The 27625-nt window shown below is 38.4% G+C and overlaps 1 protein-coding gene and 1 long non-coding RNA gene across 11 annotated transcripts in view; one reads left to right on the top strand and one right to left on the bottom strand.

The window, feature by feature from the left end:
- ZNF831 (zinc finger protein 831) overlaps positions 1-27625 on the top strand; it is a 55148-nt gene that overhangs the window by 9821 nt on the left and 17702 nt on the right. The window contains exons 4-7 of one of the 10 annotated variants that reach the window (XM_026862104.1): positions 13582-13680; positions 14639-14789; positions 15832-15897; positions 24093-24146. The gene's annotated coding sequence lies outside the window, so the exon portion shown is untranslated. The other 9 variants (XM_026862105.1, XM_026862106.1, XM_026862112.1 and 6 more) reach the window with 9 other exon arrangements.
- On the bottom strand, positions 5064-7933 carry LOC113487495. Its single transcript, XR_003399805.1, has 3 exons — positions 7894-7933; positions 5967-6112; positions 5064-5199 (listed from the first exon to the last, which is right to left on the bottom strand). It is a non-coding gene; the product is annotated as an uncharacterized LOC113487495 (long non-coding RNA).

Raw genomic sequence — 27625 nt, 5'->3', positions numbered from 1 at the left:
GGCGTCAGGGGTCACGTACCGCGTCAGAGTCACGCAGGGGCCCCGCAGCGCTGGGCCCGGCGCTGGTGGGGTCACCTCTCGCCGCGGCTTCGGCGGCCGTGACTCTTCTTGTCCTGCCAACCACCACGTCAAGGCGACAGCTGCCACGTTTCCCGAGTTCTTTCCCCACTGTGAGTTGGGGTGTGGATAAAAAGTGCAACCAAGTAGCATCCGTCTACTGGCATTTAGCTACATTTGAAAATCTTTCAAGTTACTCAGGTGTACTCAAGATGCTCATTCGTAAATTAGACCGGCTATCTTTTGTAAAGCTTAATCAGTTAAAGTTGGAATTAATACGCGTTTTATACTAACTCAGGCCCTCAGGAGCTACTCTCTTCCTGCCTGGGGTAGAACGGGCCAGCGCTCCGAGGGCACCACCTATTACCCCGTTAGGCCTTTGGCCGCTCTCCGGGACAGCCGTGACTCGGTTGTCGGTCACCAGAGGGCGCAGAGATCCTCCGAGTCTCACTGCCGAAACGGGGGCTCGTGCGGGATCGACAGACAGGACACGTAGAAATGTTATTTAACCGATGCATGAGCCCCACCCAGGCCAGCACTGGTGTCCTTAGCCAACTTGTTTTGTAAGTACACTGCCTGGAAGTTATTTTATAACCAACAGTTACAAAACAGCCTCTTTACCATTTTCTGTGTTAAGAAGCACCTCTGTAAGAGGCAGGCTGTTCCAGAATGGAAGGGTTTCAATAAATCTGTCCTAAACTGTTTCTCTTACTCATCCTTGAAATAAAACAAGTGATTTACAAGCTTAATAAAGCAGTAAGAAATCAGTTACAGCAACAAACAAAACCCCATGCATTTTGTGGCACATAATCAAGCATTTTCTTAGAAAATTCTCAAGATTACAATGTTGAAAGTGCCTTGACTTGTATAGCAATTGTATTTTTCTCAAACAGGGAGACTGTAGCACAGCATTTCATGGGCACAACTCTCAACGAGTGACTGTTATGTACTCACAACTGCACAGTAATGGCCCCACTGGAAAAGATTGAGAGGGAAATTTCCCAGAAACAGGTTATTTCACACAGTGAAATTCCTAGCATCTTTCTGTAGTGTCAGAAAAAAAATCCTAGCTGGTCTGTGGAAAGACTCAGATTCAGTGAATATTCCTGTGCATTCTCATTTTTAGCACTGAATATCAAATAGAGACGCTATTATACAGAGAAGCTACTATTTAATGATAAACTACCAGTTTCTGTTAGTAGCAAATACTGAAGTGATAGCTGTCAAGAGAATAAATTTTTGCTGGAGAGACCTGTCTTGATCTTATTTGTCTTGACTGTTTCACCTCACAGGACTATTCCTAAACACTGTTAACATGCTAGTAATCTATCATATGTGCAAGGTTATTTCTGGAAGACTGCAAGTCAGTTTTAAATCCATTGTAGTCCCAATACCCACCAAGTGATTTTTGCAACTGGAGAATTTTGCAAAGGATGTTAAAAATGCTAAGCATTTGGAGAGGTCTCAGAATGCAACACATAGTTGTGGAAGATGGTGACCCTTAAATAGACATCAGCAATTCAGCAGATACCCATCTCCTATCCCTTTGGCTCTCTGTAGCCTCTCAGTTTTTTCTGTAAAACAAATGTTAACTACTAGAAGCAAAGAAAAATGACGTCTCCAAGATTAGGAGTAGATCTTAACAGTTCTTGCTCATATAAGCTTCACTTTATTTTAACAGTTTTGTTCAAGTAAGTTTCTGTATTTGAGTGATACCAAGGGCTGAATTACTTATAAACCTGACTTTTAAAAGGAATAATAAAATTATATATAATAAAGCCAGACTTTAGGAAAATAAAATGCTCATTTGTAACTGCAGAAGAAAAAGTTGCACACCCAAAACATTAGAATTCTTTACATTGGTGATGTTACATCTTGAGAATATTGTTTCCATTTTTATGACCAAGAATTTAATACTATAAAATTTGATATCTTTTCCCCTACATGTTGACAGAATCTGTCTAATAATTGAAATCAAAGAAGACACATTTCAGTTAACTCTGTCCAGTCCCAGGTACTACCAAGATGATCATTAAGGACTATAATGGACATCTACAAAAGACCACAAAAATCTGTGGAAACCTGTGGTGAGGTTACTTAGTCCATCTGTATTGTTCAGGAGCTGTTTGCTTATGCTATGTTAAATGCAACTGATGCATGAAATGGGCCTTGTGGTTATATGCTTCATATAGATTTTGGCAGGGCAATCTCCTTGGCATGACTAAGACTTAAATTTGCTCTCGGAATTCTGTATGAAAGTGCTCTGAGGTTCCAGTTAATTTATTTGCAGAACAAGTCATTATGATTTTGTATTTTCAGACCCATGTTTGCCAGCAGGAAGGTGTGAATTGTCCCCTTTAAGCAGCCTCATGAAATATCCATCATTTGGACTGAAAAGCATAAATGTTGGGAAATAACTCACAAACCAAACCTCACTTTATCTTCAGCATTACGTCCAGATCATTTATGTACTCCATAATGGCTACCAAAACCCCAGATTGTCAAACCTACTCAGGCTTAGACAACTGTGGCTTTAGCTTTCTGTAAGAAAAATAGAGGTATTGTGTCACCTTAGAAAAGCAAACACTATCCTGGTTCAGAGCCCTAATCCCAGAGATCAACTAGACCACTCTGCAGTACAACATGTCACTAAATTCTAAATTGCAAAGTGTTTGGTGACAATGGCAGTGATTCAAGCTGCATTTCTGAATGACATGAATACAAGTCAGAAATGGATCACCACAACCAAATTTTACTGTGCCAAGATTGCTGATGACTGAAACAGTGAAGAGTAATGCAGAAAGTTCCATATTTAACTGCTGCACTTCCTTGCAACAGGCAGGATATGAGCTCTGGTTGCTTACCCTGCTTCATGTACTACAGCACTTCACACTTTTCAGATTACAACTGAGGCAAGTTTACTACTTCATACACTTAAGAAAAATATATTTGGTAGTGTATTTTTTTCTGCTGTCATATTCCAAAATATAACTAACATTAAAATGATACTGCTCCAGTCCCTTGATTTGAAATGAAAAGTTTTGATGTGTGTGAAATACTGGTATTCACATGCAGTATTAATGGAAACGATTCAAAGGTCTTGCTCTTTTCTTGAGCTGGAAAAACATGTTCCCACTCCCATTGTCAGTCTGGCAACTGTACTGGCAGAAAACTGGCATTATCGATGTTTTCTTTTCCAGACATTCCTCTTCAATTACTTTCATTATACAATTCGTAATGACTACCCCCATCTATAAACACTCTTTCACCATCAGCAGTCAATTCCATATTATGAGGCTGTTATTACTTGGCTGTACTGTCCTGTATGTACTTCTTAAAAAAGCCTTCATTGGACAGCAAAGCTTTTTCCAGTGCTTCCAGAATCACTGGATATTTTAGTTGTTGCTAAACAGTGTTTATACTAGGTCAAGGGCTTTTCAGCTTTTCATACTGCCCTGCCAGTGGAGGCTGGGAGAGGACACGGCAAGGGCAGCTGACCCAAATGAGCCAGAAGGCTATTCCACAGCATATGCCATCACACCCAGTATATAAACTGGGGGGAGTTTGGCAGAGGGCACTATGGCTCGGGGATCAGCTGGGCATCAGTCAGTGGGTGGTGAGCAATTGTGTTGTCCACGACTTGTTCTGTATATTCCTTTTCTGTCCTATTAATCTGTTTTTATCTCAGCCCATGAGTTTTATTTTTATTTTCCCCTGATTCTCCCGCCCCATCCCATGGTGAGGGGGAAAGGTAGCAAGTGGCTGTGTGGTGCTTAATTGCCATCTGAGGTTAAACCATGACACTAGGTCAGGACAGAGTTCAAACTATATCATGGATTAGCATTCAAGTGCTTCAGTGCATCGCTTTCTCTCAGCAGAGAAACATAGATGGAATAAAAATACTTCCTCTTCAGTACTTAAAATGTGGTTTTATCAAAATAACCAGCATTCTTTACCATTTTTTTTTCTCTTCTGCATGGCATTAGCAGTTCCACTGCTGATGTTGAGTCCTAACAGCTGCTTCCCACTGCTTCAGCAAGCTGGTCTTCCACTCCAAACCCTTCACCTTCTTCATAACAGATGTAGTCCCAAATTCCTTGTCACAGCTGAGGTCTGGACTCATCATTTGACCCAGGACAGAGGGAAGGGACAGGAATGTAGCAAACAGCATTTAAGACCACTGAGCTCTATACTGTCTTAAAGCTACCCGCCTCATTCAAGGTAGCTGCACTGTCAGACTGCACTCTACACAACTGATTTCTCAACTTCTGTCAAAGCTGTTTAAGCTGGCTGGAACAGATGCCATCTGAGGTCAGTTACTCCCATTCTTGAGCTGCTACTCATGTTGCTCTGGAACAGCTGTTCATATGGCCAGGATGAGCGCTGTAAGGGAACAATGCAGCTTAATTTCTGTTTTCTGCACAGTGAATCATAAATGGAACTGAAAAAAATCTCAGAAAGGTGGCAAGAACAAGTGGTCAGGGCGGATTAAGCCAATGCTGTGTACTCCCCAGAATGCCTACTGGAACCATAGCCTGGTTTTGACAGTTTTCTAAGTTCAGTGCATTTGGTTTTCATCCACTAACAAACACTGACTTGGTATTTCTTAGTATCATGCAATTTTGTTCAACACAAAATAAAACAGGTCAGTGTAAGAAAACCAAATGCCTGTATTTGTCTCTATACTTTATCAGTCAACCAGGAGAGACTTTTTTTTCTGTCCTTTAGTATTTAGGGCTCTTCCTCGCTTACCTTGAAGAAAAATCAGATTCTAGAAATAGCTAACATATCCCCTTTCCCTAATCTCCCATGTTCTGGTGAAAATGGCTGTCAAGTTGCACGTGAAATGCAAATAAAAATTTTTACAGATTATAATTTTATATCCTGAGACTAATACCTATCATCCCCTCAGAAGTAGCAGTAAACATAAACTTTCAGAGAAAAGATGCAAGTATATATATATTTTTTTTATTAAGAAATAAGGTTGAATCGATTCATGTCTTCTGTGTGGAAAAACCACAAGAGGGGGCTAGATTTCCATGAGGTTCTCCACGTGAAGACCTGTTGCTTGTTACTCCCTCGGAGGGAAAGGACTCACCGTCTCACAAGCAAACTCACCTCGAAGTCCACATCTCAGCATTGCTACATGAAAGAGGACAAGATCCCTACTCTGATTTCTGAGTCCCAGCAGCAACCACTCTCAAAGGGCTACCCACCCCTAAATCCAGAGAACATTTTTCTGCAGAAATAAATTATTCCCCTGCTTCCATGTTAAAATGTGATCTAGAGAGAAAATCCTTGCTGGAAACCAGAAAGATGCATTCAGGCCCTTTTTTTCACTTCTTAAAAAATATTAATGAAAACTCAACATAAAAGCAATGAAACATCCCCAAATAATAAGAATAAAAAAGGTCCCTTTTATGTCCTAATTAAGCCTGGTTAATTTGTCAGAAACTTAAACCTACAAAAAAGACCTGATGTACTGCTGCACCACTTTACTGATATTACTGGCTGCTCCTGCATGACTTCAGCAGCAGAAAAATGGAGGAGACAGGAATGTATGGCCACAAACAGTCCTGACAACAGCATGATCTTAGACAGTTTAAATGATTTCTGAAAGTATAGCCTAAGTGGCCCTGAACATACACACCACAGTATTTTACACCACAGGAAAGTGCTATCCCTCTGACATGCTAGTGGTCTATTCTCACCTTCTGCTAGTGAAAAGATAAAAGGGTCTGTAATTGGCCATCTGATCTCTGACATAGGTAACCTACAATGATAATAAACATATACATCCAAAAATCCATTGCTTCTGTCAGTGCCTTCCCAAAAGGACTGAAACCCCCCCGAAGTTTTCACATAACATGTATATAAATAGCAATCTTCTAGCATCTTTGTATGCTCACCTTCAAGATTTGTCTTCATCACGAGGACAAGTGAAATACAGGCAGCAGGAATCCTGTGAGACTTTAAAGATACAGAACATCTGGCTGCCTGGCCAGAAAGTTTCCAAATCACTTTTTAATGCCAGGAATTTAATTCACATGTAAACCTATGGAATGGAAATAAAGGTCAGAGAAGTCAGTTGCTCATGGGGCAATATCAAACCCTATGTACTATTGCTCATGTCCGTGTCATTGCCGAAGTGAAATGCACAGAGTGAAAAACACAACACAGAAGTTTGTCTCAGACAGCTTTTCTTATCTTTTGGGAGAAAACAGATGACACAAAAGGCAGAGTGTATAATGGGAATTATTCATTCTCAGTTGCCATATTCTATTTTCTGTATCATAAAAAAAGGGAGATATACTTTCTTCCTTCTTATGACTAAACCCAATAAGGTACTAACTCTTTTCCACAGATTTAAATGCATATTCAGAATTTGTTTTCCAATATTGAAATATTGATTGCATAAAAGGATTCTTCCTGAAGTTTCTTAACTACATATTCTTTTTCTGCTGCTCAAATCTTTCACATATATATGTATGCATGCACAACTGTTGTACAAAGGCCCTAGTGAAAAAGTGCTGTTGATCTCTAGCATGGTGATACAGGGACCTTAAAAAAAAAAAAATATTGCAAATCTATTTCCTGTTTCAAAATTATGCTCATTTCCTTCTCAGACACATTTAAAACAGTCCGGCTCGCAAAATAATTTCTGAGCTTTAAAATAACGTATGATCTTTTGAAAACCATCTGAGATTTGTTTGAGGTCTCCATACTGGTGTTTCCACTTAATAAAGCAGTAAAATTACTACCTCATCAGCATTATTTACCAGGTTGCATAAATTACTTCAACACTGGACAATTATAATGAATGTGGTTTGGTCATGTTTTGCTCAGTCAGTGAATCCCTCTGTAAGGGTGATGGGAAATGAACAGAAGAGCAGCACATCCTTCTCTCACAAGGCTGCAGATCCCTCTGTCAGCTTTCTATCATCTACAATGATTGGCTGCATTTTGGACAGGTACCTGCCCCACAGAAAAGGCAAAGTTTAGAAGTAAGTCACATGCACTTCCTTTGCTCACACATCATTAACACATTTGCTCTGCTCACTATCTCCACGAAGAGTTGAATATACAAATCATAGCACTTTGCTGTCCATGCCACTAAGTTTACATCAAGAAATCTAGAAGGGGTAAAAATTACATTTAATGAACTCACAGATACTTACTCATGCAAATTTAGGTGTCAAGAACCTGCTGTGAAAAAATATTATAAATTCCGACAAATCAACAGATGGGTAATTTTTAGCAAATAGTTTTAAAAATGTAGCTCTAAAAGTGTATATGGCAAGTATGTAGCTATTAGGAACAGGGAACTTTTGAGTACTAACATAGCAGTACTTCAAAAAGCCTTCTGAAAATCTAATGAGGCAGAAAGTTGAAATTATTTCAGTGAATGAGTAGTGTCAATGGTCTTACATTATCCATGCTAAAAAGCATTCAGAGCACCTTGATTAGGTTTGTAATCATAGCTGAAAAATGCAGCTATTTTCTCTTTCTTCTATAATCTTTTTGTTCTTTGTAATCATAAAGCTAAAATCATATTCAACTTTGTTTAGCATAAGGCTGGCCTGATCCACTGCTAAATAGCAGGCAAAACCATTTTGCGTTTTCATTTGAACAAATTATCTGAATCTTCTCTATCCAGTCAAGCCTGTGCTACCAAGGTGATACTTTTTTTAACAATATTCTGAAGCACTCAACTTGAATGCATTGTTTGATATTGTTTTTAAAGAAACGGCCTTTTTTTTTTTTTTTTTTTCCTATTCAGAAGCATCTGATTCCTGCATCAAAGGACTGTCTTAAGCTAAAATAAACACCACTCACCATCAGTGGAAGATGCTGGGTTACACGTGTTGTCTATGTATTCCACTATACATCATGCCACATGTACTCAAGAACAGTCTTTTAGACAATTTCCAGAAGTCCTCATCTATGATGAAGTAGCTTTTCTTTCCTTTGCAGATGCTTGTCACTACATACGCAATTCTACTACATAACTTCCAGTGACGTGATTTAAATAAAGCATATAAAATGTCTCAGGTAAAGACAGACTGAGATTTTAAAACAGAAAAACCTGAGAAAAATCCAGAGTGCAAGCTTCTACTAAAGTATACAGTTGTAGACCTGTGCATTAAATGTCAGATAACAGTGTTTGGTGCTTTAACTATGGAAACAGTGAAGTATGCCTAGGGTAGCATTCATCAAATGTAATTTAGTAAGGTCTTAACAGAAGGTGATGCTTATTTCAAAAAGATTTGAAGTAGTCTTTGGTGGAAGAGAGAATGGCCTCTTTGTCTTGACCATGGAATTGACTTTTCTTGGAGAAGCTCTGAAAGGCAGATTGCAGTCAGAAACTATGTATGAAAGAGATGTACAGAAGATAATAAGTCTTTCATCAGGTTCTGCCCTGGGTCTCCCATACTACCCACAAAGGGAATGACACACTCCAGAGAACCCATTTTTAAATTTACAGGATATTCTGACCAAATGTCACAGGATCAGTAAGCAAATGCATCTACTATTTCACTCACACTCTAAGTCATTCTTAATAAGTAAAAAGTGAAAAATTTGTGATAACATCTTCAGAAACCTGTGGCCATCTGACTGTGAAATAATAGCATAGTATATGACCTGCTAATTGATGATGCTTCTACACTGCTGCTAAAGCACACTAATTTGTAGCTAATTGAAGCTAAGTACATCAAGAAGAGATTAAGTTTTTGTATCTAGCATTTAAGGTCACTCCCTTTCCTAAATAACCTTGAAAAAAACACCAGTGTCCTCCCCCCACCCCCTCAAAAAAAAAAAACAAAAAAAAACCTCAGACATTATCTTTGCTTCAGAACATTTAGTTTAAATTAGAGTCTATTAAAAATGTGCATTTAATAGAATGATCTGGCAGTAGCCTTGGAACAAACATTTGATTTTCAGATCCCTTTTAATTTATTTTTTTGCCATATAATGTCCAAAGAGGCTTAAAGCTACACACCTTCAGAGTCCTGTTGCCTCAGATACAAAACTGGCTAAATATCTTCCTTATCAAGCATGTGATACATCTACTGCAGTTGTGAAACATGCTGCCTAACATTGTCTACACTAACTAGGCACTAATGTCGTTTGTATAATTTGAATGCAAATAATTATTTTTCTTATCAGCTTTCTCCCCCACTTGACAACATACAAAATATAAAAACCAAATGTACGCACAATCACACACAGCTGGCCATCTCATTGCCTCAGCATTATCATACTGATTACTCTTAAGGTTAGGTCTTCCACCTGCTATCTGCGGCGGTTTGTTTTAACATACTCAAATTGCCACAGTGAAATGATACACCATATTGTACAGGTGCAACTTGTATTTATGATTTGCAGCAGAGGTCTTAAACAGGTAGTATATGGTCCTTAAATGGCTTTTGGCTAGTGAATGCTTTGGGTTTAATTTAAAAACTGACTCAAAATTTGTAACAAGGTATGTGCTGTATGACTCATTAGAATCATGAATTTTGACTTCTTTTTTTTTTTTTTTAATTGTGCTATTTCCTTGACTGCTATAGTTCAGGGAGTTTGATTATGGCTAAACAAACAGTTCCATCTTTTCTGTGTCATTAGTGGGAGCAGCAGCTGCCACCGGGTGTTTGACTTAAGTGCAGATACACGGCAGTGTACAGTTCATGGATGCAATATGACTATTCTGTTGTCTGGGAAACAGTCTCTTAAACTCTGCATAATATGACAGTTACCAGCCAGATAATGTTTTTTCTTTCAAGCATCACAAATGTGCATGTGATCAAGTAGGCAGATGATAATCACATGTTATCACCCACAACTCATGAGCAAGCACAGTAACAGCACAATTAAAGACAAAACCACATATTTTAAAATACTTTGAAATTGATGATGATTTTGTGTTGTTTGGAAATAATAATGCTTCTCCCCTACATCTGATCCTTGCTTAATTCTAAAGATGACAACATTTCTTATAAAAACACACCATGCTATCAAGTGTTTGCTGAATGCAACTTTCTGATGCAAAACCTTGAAGAACCAGTGATGACAGGTAGTGGTCATAACACATTACATGTTAAATCACAAACATAACTCATGGTCTTCAAGCCTTGCTCCTGTATCCAAAATTTATATAAAGCCCTTTGTTTCAGAAATCTTGTACTTGATCAGCTATATTTTGACATGGTTTAAAGAAACCGCCTGGAAATAAAAGTTGAGAATTCTTCATACACAAACTACTGCATGAAAGTGGGTACTTAGTCATCAATGCTGACATCTTAACTATCACAGAGACAATTATCCGATCAATTATAAATCAAACAGTCTTGAGACACCTCTAGCTTACATCTGTCAGTGACTGACCACAGAGCTATGATGAAGGCAAGCCATAAATAATTTTTGTTCAAAGCTTTATGGGACAGAGAACAGGTAGATCTGGGGTTTAAGTCTATTTATTCTGTTTTTAGCATTGGGACTGTATTTGCCACCTCTCTCAGAGGGGGAGGATCCAGTCTCAGCAACCAAGAGCACAAGATCTTATCTTGGGGACTACCGTCCTTGAATCTTTAACAGTAACAGCAACTTAAGGCTCAGTTCCAACCTTCTCAGCTGAGCTTGACAGTAGTAATTCCCAACTCCAAGCTGAGAAGACATCATGGTGTTTGGATGGAACTGACAATCCACAGAGAAAGAGCTAGCCTGAAAGTCAAAAATTGCACCAGAAAATGGCCCTTCTCCTTCTGGGGATGAGGCACTCCAACAGTTTAAAAGTTATCTTATCAGGACAGTGGTAGTTTCTGGTTTGTAGCTTCACCAAAACTACATATCTTTTCCAAGTAGTCTTCTGAGGGTTTTTCATGAGTTTACTTCACCCAACCTAAGGGATAAATGATTAAAAGAAAAACAAATTTAAAAATATTATCAAATAGGAGAGTCTAAGATGGAAACAATGCAAGTATCTTCTGTGCAAATAAAGTAATAGCATACTTTTCATGTACAGTTGGGACAAAAGTATTTTCTTTCATGGTATTCTCTAATAACATTTTAAACTAATAAACAGATTCCATAAAATCTTCATTACTGTAACAATAATAGATTTCCATTTAGGAAAAATCAAAATCAAAGGTAACAAGACGGTGTGATCAAAATGACATGGCAGAGTCCAGCTAGATAAAATCCCTGAACCTGCACTGTGCTGTAACCACTATCTGACAGTACAGGTTATGGACTTTTTAAATATACTTAACTGTAAAATATTATAGCACTTAAAGAAAATTAAAGGAATATGTAGGAAAACATAATCTTGGAAGTCCACTACATTCTTTAGAACTTCCTGATCCAAAGCCAAACACATTTATACAACAACTTAAAGAGGATCTAAGAATTTAGTAAGTATTACAAGAACATAAGAGCTGTTAAAAATAGATATACAGAACTACTTGAAGTGTTGCACCTTGTGAGGAATACCAAGTTAGTGTCATCACACCCTTAACTCCTGTGCATGTAGTATCCCTGCAAAATCATACACTTATTTTTCTCCATACTGTCACACCTCACTCTGTACCAAGGATGGGAAGTGCTCAGTGCACGTGACAGTTCTCAGATACCAAATTTAGGCACGGAAACTTGGGATTCTTTTAGGTCTTTCCTCACCCCCATTATTGTTATTGTGCAGCTTCATTAGTGGTAGTCAGTTAGAGAGCACTTTGGGAGACAAAAGCTTTTGCATCATTGTACTGCCTATACTTAAATTGATGATGAAACTAAGCTGTCTGCAATTTAAGTGTTTCAGCAAAAGCAATAATTAAAGGACTAAACAACATGTATAAATGAAAAAAAATGTTAAATTCAAAGCACTGCGAAAGCATCAAACTTACCATAGTATGATTAAGCCAACTTGGATTAAAGCCACCCATCTATCTCTTCAGGATATATATATGTTCTCTGTTATATGCGTATAAAGTCCAAAATGTTAACAGTCACAAACTGAAGTTAAAAATATTTTTTAAAGGTATAAATATTTGCAAAAAGTAGTTTTAACAATGACTAGTGTTTTCACAAAACAACCATTTAAAATGTAATTTTTCATATCTAGTTCTTGCATAGTGTACACTAAAGCACTTTCTCACTAGGTGCCTCTGTTTTTTTCTTTAAACTTGTGTCACTGAAGAACTACTTCAAGTTGCTGCACAAGTAAATAATATTAATAGAAGTTCTATTGGACTAAATCAATAGGATATACATTGTTTTTCCATCAGATTAATGACTACTAAGATGGCAAAATTGGAGTTTGACCTTCTTGGTTAGTGTTGATGTATGGTTTTTCATGCTCAGAAATAAGAATAGTTTTTATATACAATTTCTACTGGTAACAAATTCTGAGCATACAGCAGCTCACTGAAATACATAAAATACTGTAAATCGGTAATTATTAGAAATTAAGGTCTATAAAAAGGTAAGATGAAGAGTATGGGAGCTACAGCTCCCATCTTTTAATCAAGATATGCATAGTATGTATCTTCTAAGTAAGGGGCTCCCAAATGTACAGTGGTATGAGTATCATAGGAACAGAACAAACAAATACTGTCTGAACAGCTGAACACTCCCCTGAGCATATGGACTCAAACAGGGACTGATGCTGCCAGATACATTAGCAATGAAAGCAGCAGGCAAGGCGAGTTCTAAGTAAAACTATGATATAAAAAAAAACCTCCACAAAGCTTCATTAAACACAGAACTTGGAGACAACCCAGTATCAGAAGCAACTAAAACTTATTTAATTTGGTTATTCCAAAACCAGTGTTTGTTCCTTTTATAAACGTGTATTTTAGTGTGTCACATACATCTTACTCTTTGCTGATATACTTAAAATTAGAGGAGTACTTTCAAAGCCATCTGAACACTCATACAAGGGATCTGCATGGATTTAAACAAAAGTTAACTACAATTACCTATAAGAAAGACCCTTCTTCAGAAAAGTGATGGTGAATATTCATTTTAGTTCAATAATTTTTCATCTGATTATTTAAATGTGGGGACCAAAACCATGAAAAAATGTCTGCAAAATTAGGATTTAGGGAAACCTCAGGGGTTTAATATCTTCTCTGATCACTTAGAAAAGACTTTCTTCAAAAAGTTATTTCTACCTTATCTGCTTGTAGCCTTTTTTTAAGGCCTATATTGAGAGTATGGTATGTAATCTGTTTTTTAATATTTAATTTAATTTAATATTTATTATTTTAATTATTTAATATTAAATTTACTAAGTTAATATTTTGTTGTTGCCTCTTGGAGAACCTAGTCAGCATGGGCATGCATTTTCAAAGTACTAAAAAATAAATACCAGAGAATCTGTTTTCTGAAGAACATGGCTATAAATGGAGAGAAGGAGAACAACTGTTAGCCTCACTAAAACACACAATTTTTGGAAGATGAACAGAATGGGATTATACCTGTCAGCTTTGTTCGTTAAATTGTGCACATCAATTTATTCTGTCTTTTCAGAAATAATATGAGAAAGCACTGAGAGCTCTGACAGTTCACAGAGACTACTTACTCAGCCAACAGGGAATACCAGCACTGCAAAGATGGAAGCTTTCACAGGTAACAATCTCGATAACATACTCTTTGGCAGCTGTGAATATAATAACAAAGTAAATTATGACACATATCTCAAACAACAAAGCTTGCAGAATCTAAACAGTTAAAGAATATGTTAAGAAAAAGATGTTTTTTTCAGTACTTTATTTTTGCTGTATTGATTTTACAAGGTAAAACTGTGAAAGTACCTAGCAATTGCTTCTCCTAGAAATAACTGACATTCCTTTTTACTTGACTTAAATCTACTTAAACATTTTCCAGGTTTGGGCACATTTATTTACTAGTATTAGAGAGGCTGTAAATATTTTGAAGAAAAAAAACCCCAACATTTTCTGTGTGACATCTTAACTGGCCTGTTACATATCCTGAAAATGGAATGCCAACAAGTTTCCCACAGACTGAGAGTTTTCCTGAGAGTTTAGTGTTGGTCTACGAGCTGTGCCAGCCCCAACAGCTCTTCATTTCTGTGACTGCGCTCTCAGACTGCAGACAGTCACATCTGTGCCCAGAGCAGTGTGAGTTCTAGTTTAAAAACCTTTTTTGGGGGTGGAGATTCGATGGACTAATTTTCAATGTTCTTGAAGCTGAATTCAAGAACACTGTCTTTAGTAGTTCGGTTTAGGCAAGAAAAAGTATCTAAGGAGTCAAATTCAAGGCTAAATTAGAAGGACATAACAAAAACAACTCCACATAAATGGTGGTAAGAATGTTGCTGAGTGATCATTGCATCACTGGCCTTATGTGGGGAAATCAGCTGGGTTTCAAAACTGACACGTTTCTGAGTAGTTTTTGTTTTCCTGCTTGCCTGAAGCTCAGTGGAGGTACCTGAATTTTAGACTTCATTATGTTTGGATGTTTTCTTTATACATGCTAAAATACTGTCTGTAGTTGATATCCTTTCACATTTTCAGTGTTAGGAAATGTTCCCATTACAAGCCATAATAACTGGTATTTTGTGTAGGAATAAAGAAGTAGGAGCCTCAGACAGTCCACTGACTATTATCCACTGCTGTTGTTTCATGTGGGCACCAATGATACAGCCAGGAGCAGTCTGAGGAGCATCAAGAAGGACCACAGAGCCCTGGGAGTGGCAGAAGGACTCTGGAGCACAGGTAGTTTTTTCATCAATGCTCCCAGTCAAGGGGAAGGGGTCTGAAAGTGCCAGTTGAATCCAGCAAATCAACAACTGGTTACAGGACTGGTGCCACAGCTGGGGGTTTGGCTAATTAGACCATGGGACTTGCTTTGAGAAACCTGGCCTACTGCGGGCTGAGGGGGTCCATCTGCCAGAGAAGGGGAACAGCATCCTCGGTCACCGGCTTGCCAAGCGGGTGAAGAGGGATTTAAACTGAAGTTGCCGGGGAAGGGGAACCTCAATCCATCCCACTCCTACCAGCTGATGCCAGTGCCAGCAATAGATGCCCAGAGCCTGGAGAGGGATCATGGCTCAGCAAGAGAGTACCTGAAAGGCAGCACAAAGGAATTCCAGCCAGTAAGTCAGCTTCACAACATCAACATCAGAAGGACATGGACCTGCTCAAAGGAGGCCACAAAGATGATCAGGGGGCTGGAGCACCCCCCTGTGAGGACAGGCTGAGAGAGTTGGGGGGTTCAGCTGGAGAAGAGAAGGCTCTCGGGAGACCTTAGAGTCTTAGGGAGGGGCTCTTTATAGGGGGGTGTAGGGATAGGATGAGGGGTAACGGTTTTAAACTGGAAGAGGGCAGATTTAGATTAGATATAAGGAAGAAATTATTCCCTGTGGGGGTGGTGAGGCCCTGGCACAGGTTGCCCGGAGAAGCTGTGGCTGCCCCCTGCCTGGAAGGGTTCAAGGCCAAGTTGGACGGGGCTTTGGGCAACCTGGGCTAGTTGGGAGGTGTCCCTGCCCAGGGCAGGGGGTTTGAACTACATGATCTTTTAGGTCCCTTCCAACCCAAACCATTCTATGATTCTGTGTTTCTTGGTACAGATGATTTTGATTAAAAAAACCCCAAACAATAAAGAGATAAAAGATAAAGGTAAAAAGTGTGCATTTACAGTCTTAAATTGCAGTAACTAAATAGTGTAATTAATATAATTAGCAAGAAGCTATTTACATCTGACAAGTAAGTGGTGAATGACCGCTAACTCAAGTGAAAACTTATAATTGTGTCACAGATTCTTCAATGGCTTTATTCAAGAAAATAAAGCAATACTTATGCCCACAGAACTCCAGTGAAGTAAGTAAGTAGTAGTATCTCAGATGTTAGAAATACGAAACTGTTGAGGAGATTTTCTCAAAGCTCTAGGATCAGCTAAGGACTCAATTCCCAAGAAAAAATTAGTGGGAGTTGAGCTTCCAACTCACACGTATCTTTTTTCAAGATTTGTCTTAAGTGGCTTTTCTAAGACAAAAGGATGGTTCATCTTGGATTAAAATGTAAGAATTCACAGCTCCCAGTTCAGTCAACTAAGCCACATTTTCTCACTGTACCTTTTTGTTTTTTCTTTCATTTCCATGCATGCATGCACATATGATGTTGGTGCCAAGGAGCCCTTGCACAGCAGACATGGCTTAAAAATTTGCTTTCCTGAAGTAGTTCTACTAATGATTGATGGGGTGGACAGACCATCTTTTTCCCCAAACCTTTGAGGATGCTAGAGATTTGGAAAGGTAGGTAATTACTGAAAGGGCACTGTAATTCTAATATACATTTTGTTCTAATGCTGTTATTTTTAATTTGGAGCAGACTTGAGGTGTTTATTAAATTGCTAAATATTTCAAAGACTTAGTTTTTCTTAAAATGAATCCTGAAAGGATAGTTTAGTAATGGATCTTTACAAACACCATAACTGAAATATATAACATGAGGACAGCTGTTAAGATGACTGTTTCCATAACAGCACACATCTACAGTAAGGTCCACAATGACACAGGATACTGTTTCTATGGTAATAGAATGTCTTAGCCTCAAAGATGCACTGAAATCCATTATGAAAAGTAAGAACTAATATTTTAGATTAAAGGGACTTCTTTGTTTATACTTATCTGTGTCTAGCCACTTGTTGTCATCTTTTTCTTTTACTTAGATTGTAAACTTTTTAGTTGCTGACTCTCTTTGGCCTAAAGAAATAGGTGATATCTAGTCATCTTGTCTGTCCTCCTCTTACAACTTTTTAAACTGTTGGTTGATTTTAATCAAGTTAGACTGTGGGACTGGTATGTGTCTGCTGACTGGGACTCAGTAGAAAAGAGTGCAGAAACCCAGAGTGGTGACAGCACTGGTGGGAAGTCCATATGGTGAATTCAGTTGCTTTCTGTCTGGCACAACTGGGGGTGCCCCCTAATCAGGGGATATGGGACAAGCTGTGCTGAGGCTGAGGACAGGAGGACCTGGAGATAGTGGAAAGGAAGGGTAAGGGTATGGAATATGCACTTATGGTGCTTTGTAGACACCATAGTGTCAAGCAAATTGTAACAAATAAATTAGAAGTGTTAGGAGATGGCATAGTAACAATTTCAGCATGGTAGGAGTGAGTGTGCATACAGACACAGACAGACAGACATGCAGATCAGCCCGTCTAGGAGTTTCAGTTTCTGTCTTAAGAAAACGTGAGTTATGCCCCTGCTAAGTAATACCAGATCTTAGCAACACTGATGCTCTCAATTCTTGGTGCTTTTTCCATGTATCTTGAGTTGGCTAGATATTTGGCTGTAAAAATTCTCCCAGATTATTCTTCTAGGGTCAAATTTACAAAGGATCATAATATGTTAGATGTTGGGGTTAACACCTAGCAGATTCCCAACAGAACCTCTGCACTTCTCTGCAGGTGTCCATCAGAAATTAAAACGAATACAACTACAAAGCAGAATACTTTCAGTAATTTCAGCTTGTATTTTGTGCCAAGATGAAGGAATTTTGGGACAGGTTTTTGGAAATTCAGTTTGTGCCAAATAGACACCCGTTCAGTACAGAGTAATTGCAGCTCTCTTCATTACCACCCTATCTATCACCTGGCACTTTAGAAGCAAAGCATGGTCAGGGAAACTTCCAGTTAAAAGTTAACTGTCACATTTCATGGTGGTTATTTAAGGACTCTTTAATAACTTGTAACAGAAGAACAAACAGGCTAAATCTCCACAGTTTTGTATATCACTTATTAGCATGGACAGAAAACTGGGATACCATGTATAGAGTCTGAGCCTGGGGCAGTGAGTGGGTGCTGAAGACTTTTCTTAGCAGGTACCTAGTAGATACATGTTAATAGCTGGAAAACTGCTGATACAGTTTTGGTGTCTGCTTTTGAAAATCGGAGCCATTAATGGTGTCAATAAATTGCAGAAAGTCATGGTAATCCAATTACTGCTATTTTAAAACACTAAGGTTCCTTTGTAGCTATGGAAACAAAAATGCAGACATTAATGAGCAAGGGGGAAAAAAACCTGGTGTTTCCTTGACAACAGATAAAAGCATAGCTCCATGAAACCCAAAGGAGAGAATGACAGAAATACCTTTTACCATGACATACAACTGAAATACGAGTCCAGTGCAATAATATACTTCACTCTACCAGGAAGCTACAAGTTCTCTTTTCACATGACCACTTCCCATCTGTATTCTGAAGTTATCCAGTAGCATGAGGCACTCTGTATGTTTCACTGATCATCTTCATGAGGGTAAGAATTAAAATGGCATGTTAAAGCCTGTGATAAGAACTGGAACGCTTTTGTGGCATGCATGGAGCAGATGAGTGTTGTATATAGCATGCTGAAAGAACTTTTCCGACAACAGGCATGAGATGTAAACAATATGTGCCAACCCTGAGACTGACCTCATGCTTTGCAGTGCAGAGGTGACTAGTGCACTCCACAGAAAGCTAGCCATGGGCAGAGTGGACACTACTATGTCACACCCAGGTGTTGAAGAGCAGTTGTTGTCTGGAGTGCATCATAAATTCTGTGTACATAGATTACCTCTTTTCTCAGTGAAAAACTACAAATATTAGGTAAGATTATGACAAAGAAAGGGATACAAGAAGTGTGCAACTTCAACTTAATTATTATCACTTGAAATTTAGCTGGCAGCTCTCACACAATCCAAAAATATTTTTGTCAGAAGAACTCAACATTGTTCAAAGACAATAAAATAAGAGAGGAATTGTGATAGAGGTAAATAAGAGGACACCAATAAGATTACAGGGCTATTTTTCAGTGGATAGCATACAGCATAAGAGAAAAATTGATATGTAAAATAATGTAATAAAATTAATAAATAGAAGATTTAATTGTCAAATTTCCCATAGTCATTTTGTAAGGACTGAATCTTCAAAACAAAAGGTCTTCCTTCAACTCTATCCAGCTTATGGTATTAAGCGCATCCCTTCAGAGTGGAAAGTGTATCAATCAGTTCCAAATCCTAAATGGTTTTGTGTCTACAGCAATAAAGACCTGAATACTAAGCTACAGGGATGTAGGGTTTCCTTGACAACATGTTGAGAAAAAACACAATTACATGAAAATTTATGAAGAAAATTTAAAAAATATATATTTGAGTTGGTTGAATGGTGTGGGACATGGGTTTACCTATGTGACTGGTACTGCTCAGGGGTCACAGTGATGGGAATCCTGCGTTTCTACAGTTCTAGTTATTGATGCTGCCTTTTACTGCTGTTGACATTGATCTGAAAGCTGGTTCAAATGATCAATGACCCTGTCAAATTCTAGTTTCATTTTCTGTAAAGTACACCTAAGTTAGCGTAGCTGGTGGGTTTTAGAACATTTCTGAATACTATCAGAAGTTCTCAATTTATTTGTTTTTCTATGACAAATAAGAAACAGATGGAAAAGTTAGTATGAGTGTGTGCATGTGTGAAAAACAGCTAACCTTGCTGACTTCTTGAGTTGAAGCAACTGTTCCTCTGAAAGCTACATTGCTTTTAAGTGCATCATAATTGTAATTACTCATATTTATGATGCAATATGCCTGAAAATACTATAGCTTATTACTCCAGCAATCTAAAAGACCTGGAAAGACCCTCCATATTCCTCCTGCAAAACATCTGTTTAGTAGAAGAGGCACCATAACGTCCTCCACTTTTTAACCTTTTAACTGTCAGCAAAAGATAATTTGGGCAAGGAGGAGTAACTGGAGCTTTCTTCATTACCACCCTATCATCTGATACTTCAGAAGCAAATCTAGACTCATACATCTGCTTTTTCTCTCAGATGTCTAATTTTTTTCTTGGGTTGTAGACTATCTTTGTGAATTAATCCATGACACAGTCCTTCACCAGACCTGCTCATGCTGACCTAATACTAAAAAACCAAACCAAATAAAGGTCCAAATCAACACTGTATCATGTTTAAGCATTCAGACCCTTACCTAAAACACATTAAATCTAAAATTTGAAAAAAGGTCTATGAGATTTTAATGGAAGATGGTTTGAGGCCAGCTTTATTTTCCCCTCTCCTTCAGGTGAGTGTCTACAGTCCAGCCCTGCTATTGGGGTGTAAAAATAACCCAAACGTGTTGGGTTTGTGTGTGGCAGGGTTTTGGTGGTGGGGAAGAGGCAACAGAGTGGGCTCCTGAGAGAAGCTGCTAGAAGCTTCCCCAGGTCCAAGCTGAAGGGAAAGACTCATGTGAGTCCCTCCCACAGGGCTGAAGCTCTTCATGAACTGCTCCAGCGTGGGCCCTTCCCACGGGCTGCAGTCCTCCCAACATCAGTCTGCCCAACACGGGCTTCCCTCAGAGCCCCGGCCTTCTTGGGCACAGCCCCTGCTCTGATGTGGGGTCCTCCACAGGCTGCAGGTTGGCATCTGCTCCACCGGTGACCCCCATGGATGGCAGGGGGACAGCCTGCCCTCTCCCCACGGCCTGCAGGGGGTCTCTGCTCCAGTGCACCTCCCCTTCCTTTCTGCAGATGACCTCGGTGTTTGCAGAGGTATTTCCCTCACTACTCGTCCTCCCCATCCCAGGTTCCCCTTCTTAATTACATTATCAAAGAGGCACAACCACCATCACTCATTGGCTCACGACCCATCTGGGTCCAGCTTGGAGCTGGGGAAGCTTCCAGCACCTTCTCACAGGAGCCATCTCTGTAGCCTCTTCCCCACTACCAAAACCCCATCACACACAAACCCAGCACATTTTCCCAAATCGAGTTTGTCTGTTGCCTGTGACTGTAAGTGGTGAGTCATCCCTCCCTGTCCTTGTCTCGACCCCTGAGCCTTTTGTTGTATTTTCTCTTCCCCATCCCTCCCAGGGGAGGAGTGAGCGAGTGGCTGCCTGGTGTTCAGTTGCCTGCTGGGCTTAAACCATGACACACTTCAAAGAAAAAATGCAATTCCTGGTGAAACACTTAGGCTGTATGCACAACCAGCTGAATCTTTTCATTTTTATGATTGTCTTAGCATTTTCTCAGCAGACCTTGAGTCTTTTCCCTATGGGACCCATTACTTTTACCTTGTGTTTTAGTTTTTTCCCTTGTACTGGCTTTTCTTTGGCAAGAATGTTTGCTTCTAATGAAGTCATATCTCTCCCTTTTGCTGTTCAAGCACATTTTTGTCTTTAAGTTCATTTCTCTTGGTCTTTTTTCCTCAGTGTGGCCTGACCAATATATGAGAGTTACGCTCCTCTTTAGGGGGGTGGTTCTTGCTGTCTTGACAAATAGACAAAAGTGCCATATGCATCTTAGTAATTGTTATGCAGTATTGATATAAGGCTAATAGTTGGCTCTCCAATTTGCTAGAATGCTTTAATTCCTCCTGCTTTGAACTGTCTTTTTATATTATTTTTTTTCCAGAATTTTTAATACTTGCTTTAAAAGATCCTGTCAATTTACAGAGTTGTGATCTTTGAGGAAAAACAATCATGTTAGGTAACATGGTGGAAATGTGCCTTTGGTCACAAGAAAGTTGTGTAGGCAACAATGATTTCTGTACATTAAAACTTAAGAGTTCCCATCTATAAAAGAAATACTGCTATTCGTGATAACTGATAGTAATATTATGTAATGATTTTTCATGGGGATTAGTCCTCAGAGAAGGATTAGGTGTATTTTGACATTTATCTGCAGCAAAGTGGCCAATACCATGGCAGAAATGATGAATGCTGTAGTGAGTTGGAAATACGACTACTAGAGAGTCACTATACATAGTTGTCCGTGACATACTGAGACAAAAATGAGCAATGTGTACCTTTCAGAGTTACTGCTTCAGGCTATGTATTTTGTTACAACACTTTTCAAACTAGGTCAAGAAAACTGTAGTTAGTACAAATTATAGTAAAAGATTCAAATGATACTACTCGTTAATAATGCAGTGTTTAACTGGGTAAAAGGTATCTTCATTGAGTAGACAGTACACAAAGATTTAGAGTTTAGAGAAAGACAAAATAATAAAAAAGGTAAAAATCTGTCTTTTTTACTTTTATACACACAAAAAAATTGCAATTCTAGGAAAATCACCAGTTTTACTGAATTGATTTAAACAATTTCAGTTTGCAATCTACATCACGTTGTACAATTGCACTCGGTCTGCACAACTGTAACCCTGCTGGGAGCCATATTTCTTTTCTCTCTAAACATGCACTTCTCTGTATCAGCTGAGGCCACAGACATTTCTCTAGCAAAATTTTCCTGGAGCTGGCCTCAGCTATGAGTTTATACCTGAAAGAAGAAATTAAGCTTCTACTATGACTATAGTCAGAGCCCACTTAGTACCAAGTCAGCCTGTACCTGTGTGTATTAGCGGTGATATCTCTGACAGTTTTACTAGACAGATGTAGAACTGGAGATCGTTTTTCATTCATTCTAGTGTGAGTCATTGTTTAACTACCTTTACCAGATTCTTTGTTAAAGGTTAGGATTAGTAGCCTGAAGTCCTCAAGTCCAGTCTTGCTGTTTTCACTCACACACTGAATTCTGCAGATCTGGCATTCAGCTCTGGATCCTCCACTCTGGGAGCTCTCACACTGCAGCTTCACACAGCAGCCAGGAGATGGGGTGAAGAACTGCCAGTGATACTGGGCACTACAAGGCAATATTGGCAGTGGGAAGTGTCTCCTCTCTTTCCCATCCCCCTTCGCTTATGTATCCAGTTGTCCTGCTCTTTATCGCCAGCAGAATACCATATGCAATAGAAATCCTGTTTGATCTGGGGCTCATTGGAATATTTGAAAAAATACACACCTAAACCATTACACTCAAGAATGTCACACCTTGTGTCCAAGCACATGATTGTCAAGCTGGATGTCTTCTCTCATACATACATGAAGATATGCATCTAGCAAGTGCTAGTTAGTCCCTTACTATCATGGAGCAGCCAAGTCATAAAGGTTTCCTAAAGTTTTCAAGCTCCTTTCTAAAACTGTTTTGTCTCTTGTTTCACTTTTTGTGGTCAAAAATATCTTTGAGGAGTGTTCTCACTTGTCTGACAAAAACCTTCCACCAGTCCCTCCCAACAACAGTGTATTCATAACCATTTATATTCACCTTCTAGTGTGCCAGCAATTATAGTTTAGCTTAAATAGAGTTTTCCTCTCATTCCCCATGATACTCTAGAGAACAGCCCTTTTGTCTCACTCCTGTTGGTCTCCTTTATACCCAGTAGTTACCACAAACATTCAAGCCTGTTTTCTGTCCAATTTGGATCAGTAAGCCTGATGCATTGCTAGACTACTAAACAAAAATGGGCTGCCAGGATGTCCTGTTTTTTCTTGGCTGTGTTTTGTGGAATATTCAAGGGAACAGTCATGGTCTAAGATTTCCTACCTGACCGGTTGTGGAGTGGTTGCTATGCCTGTTGTACCATGCTATTGGTGCTACCAAGATTTGGGTACCTATTTAACATGTTTAAATGCAGAAATATAGGTGTCCTCTGAAGATTTGTACTGTGAAAATCTGGATGCCTTTTGGAGTACAAGCTTTTGGAGGTTAATTAAAAAATAGCAGCAAAAAACATAACAAGATGTTCACAATATGCAAAATCAAAAACCTTCCTAAATACGTAATTTACCTTTTTTAATTTAGAGGCTGAGGAAGAAACTTGACTGGATTACATCTGTTAAGTTAAAAAACCCCAGCAAACAAACCCTAGAAAAAGATAAAAGAAAAAAAAGTAATAATTTTTCATTTGTGCCTGATGGGGTTGTGTTGGTTTTTTTTTAACTGTTTGCAAATCTTCAGTGTAATGGTTTGAAACCCAGTCGTGTCATTTCTTTACGCCCACACACAGAGCTGCAGTAGTGCAGACACTGTAGCAGGCAAACCATATTACCAGCATCGGCCATTAAAACTCTTCCTACACCAAGCGTGGGCTGACTTCACCCCCTCCTCTCTTTGCACACACCCCACCACCCACCCTTCAATTTTCAAATGCTTAAAAAAAAGAGAAGAGAAAGACACTGAAAAAAGAAAACAGGATGCTTCTTTTGTTTCAGCGCTATTCCAGAGACCTGAACCTCTCCACCTGCCTGTGAATTGGCCACCTAAAGGTTAGCAAGTGTTTTGTTATCATTTTATATAGACAGAGATATAATTAAACTCTAGATGATAACACAGAAATTTTAAAGTTATGATTTTTTTAAATGTGATGCTTCTTTCACTTAGCAATGAGAAAGATTTTTTTCCTAAAACACAAAGCATTGTAGTACTGGCCCCACTTCTGTTTTTCAGAGGGCTTTAATAAGTATTTTTTCATCATTTAGTCCAACCTCCTAAACTTTAAAAGATGGATTAGGGTTATTATTTTTCTGTTAGAGCAACCTGTTGATTACAGGCTGCCGGCTGGAGGTTAACTCTTTCCTAACAAGGGAAATGCACAGGAGCAAATTTGATGAAAGAACAAAAGAATGGAAATCCTTTGAGGTTTTTAGACTTTTTAAGCACTAACAATCCTATCTTTTTTCATCATGAAGCCACCAACAGTGTTACAAAACCAAGAGATGTGTTAGATATGTTTCTTTTTAGAAAGAAGTGGTGTAAATTTAAAATCAAGACATACAATAAACTAGAAAGCATTTCTTATGACTGGAACTGAGAAAAGTAGCAGTATAAGAAGTAGAATAGGAAAGATTCTCTGATACAAATTTCTCAGAGATCAAAAGGGCCAATACAACGTTTACTTACACACTGAAGTCTATTTTAGCTAACAATGTTCTTATTGATTTAAGCCTTTTGGATGTTTTCATTTCTCAATATTCAAGAAAAGAAGAATCAAAAATATAGAGAACTGTATAGTAATGATCAAAACGGTGCTATCCTACAATGCAGGAAAGTTATTATAGATCACATTATTCTTAAAAGGTTTTAATACTGTATTCTGGTACAGTGTTTACAAAAATTAAAAAAATAAAATAATTTCACTAATATTACACAGTTGTGGAAGTACAGTGTCAAAAATATTTGTCCTCAGGCTATAGTACAATAATTGCAAAGTTTGATCAGCATGTTCTCTAGTTGCTTTGTACTTCTGTAACATAAGAAGCAGGGCAAAACTTCCGGAGCAATGACTTCTTAACAAGTAGCAATTCCTAAAGTCAGAATTTGAGCAAGAAATGTTATCACTGAAAGATTATGAGAGTTTCAGAAGATTAAGGAATTACACATTTTCATCCTAATTCTGCTGGGGACTGAGGCTCTCAATTTTGTTAATAAAGTTAGAAGCAGTCTGCACACTGCTGGTGGAACTTGCAGTCATTTCAGATGGAATACAGCCCTTAAGAAAAAACGAACCGGTGAAGTCAGTACTTCTGTTATGAGACATTTCAAGGTATGAAGTCAAACTGAGAAAAGAGCAAAGGCATAAATAGTTTTAAAGTAAAACAAGGTTAACAGTCATTTCTGGGCTAATCAGGAAATGTATCAGTTCCATTTTGCTAGTTTGAATTGAGGACTAGAAAGCACCAGAATTAGGGGTACGCTCAAAAACTTTTCCATCACACAAGTAGTGTTTAAAGTACCTGCTCAAAATTTGTTTCAGACCCTGTGTTTCACTATTACTTTATTAGATTTAAGCAGAAGTCTTGTCTAGTCAATCAAAGGAGTTCTTCATAAACACCGGCACCTTGTGCTAGCCGTCAGTGGTAGACGGGCAACTGCAAATGATCATTCCAGTATCTGTATCTTCTTCTGACAGTAGGAGATTATGTGCTGTTCTCAGCATCACTGTCCTCATATGAAAAATTGTTAACAATCCTTTAAGATACATATTTTTTTAAATTTAAGTTTGTAAAGTACTTTAAAGCATGTAGTTGATAGGATCTTTGAAATCTATTTCCTTATCAGTATAGGAAGCATGCTTATCACTACTTTCACTTGATCACATCTTTGACTAAGACCCTGTAGGTGTCTTCTTAGGATGCAGAGGTTTAGACACCTGGGAAGGAGCCCTCTCCACACATTCACTGAACCTAGAAATACATACCAATGGTATGGGGGTTTACCTCCTCAAATCCTGAGTAAGACATGAATTGGGAGTGAAGTGCAATATAGCACCACATACTCTGTACTGTGTAGTACCCGACAGTAGGCTTACCTGTATATATAGTTAAAACAGATAACTTTGCTGCATGTTGAGCTGAAGTTAATTGAAGTTAACTGAAGTTAACAGAGTTTCTCTGAGCAGGATAACATTTTGAACTTAAATTTGTCTTGAATAATCTTGTATAAAGATTCCAGTTTAGGAAGTGAGACCCAAAAATGGATTGGTTAAAAAGATTAAACAAAAATCACTTAATTTCAGGTAGAACTAATGCAGTGTAATACTGGTCCTCTGTATTAAGTGTACAGTTCAAATTACTTCTAGCCATCACAGCAACCTGTTCATCCATATAAATGGGAAGATTCATAGGATGCTGTGGAGTCAGTCTGATTCCAGAGTCACTTTTTCAAGGTTTAGAGAGTTTAGATCAAGCTTCAAAAGATTTTGTAAAGCCCTGAAACCTGTGTGATAGATGCAGACATCCACGCAGTCACTTGTTTTAGTTGTAACTTGCTTTATTTAATTATTGCTTCTTTAAGGCTCTTAGGATAAGAAGTTTGCAGCTTCAGCATTTAGAATTTGATATGCTACTGGGTGTTCTAAATAATGAATTATATGTGTTTTAGAGTTGTTACTAGTTCCAGCAAACTACTGGAGTTATTAGTACAGTTGAAAATAAGTGTCCCTTGTAAGTAAATGCACCTTAACTTAAAATAATAATAGTCTTAAAGTGGAATAAAATATAATGGGCTTCAGATATGTGATAAAACTGAAGAGAAACTAATTTTGACTGGTTATGTAAAATGCCCATAATCATGTGTTTGTATGATTTGATTCATGCCAGTATTCTATTATAAGATGTGCATCTTTTTTTCTCCGTTAGTTTGTTGACTGTAGCATGCAATAATCCTCCAGAAGATCTCACTTATATGTGAGAATCCATTCCTTTAGGAAAGTATCTCCCAAGAGAGCTGAAACTAGTCGCTGCATGTAGTTTTATCCATATGGACAGAATGAGTCTGTAGATCAGAAGCATGAGTCATTCTAAAGCAGTTCACAATGTCAAGTAGTTTTCTAGATTCAGTGATTTTAAGCGTTTGCAGTGCCATTACCAATTACTGGGAGCATTTCAGGGTATAATAGAAACTAGAAGGATTTTAAGGAACAACAGTAGGACCTGTTAAAGAGCATTTTTTCCCCCTGAATAACCAAAAGACAGGCAAGAAGGATAGGAAGAATAAGACGGACATATTTTTCCACCTCCAAAATTAGAGGCCTACTAAAATAGGGTCCAGAAACAAACTGAAAACAATCCAAACATCATGCAAAACTCTCCAAGATCAATAAAGCTGTGTAGAATTAAAATCCATTGACACCTTTGGCATTAATCTATCATTTGAATTACTAAAAGAAAGAGCTGCTGTTGCAGTGGATATTGGACAACCACAGTATTACAGTTTCCCCACTATCCAGTTGACAAGATACAGGCTG

Source organism: Athene cunicularia (assembly GCF_003259725.1).
Source record: "Athene cunicularia isolate RWA chromosome 20 unlocalized genomic scaffold, athCun1 chr20_part1, whole genome shotgun sequence".
In the NCBI taxonomy this organism is placed as follows: domain Eukaryota; kingdom Metazoa; phylum Chordata; class Aves; order Strigiformes; family Strigidae; genus Athene; species Athene cunicularia.
The sequence above is the reverse complement of the archived record's forward strand: the minus strand, read 5'-3'. Positions and strand labels throughout refer to the sequence as shown.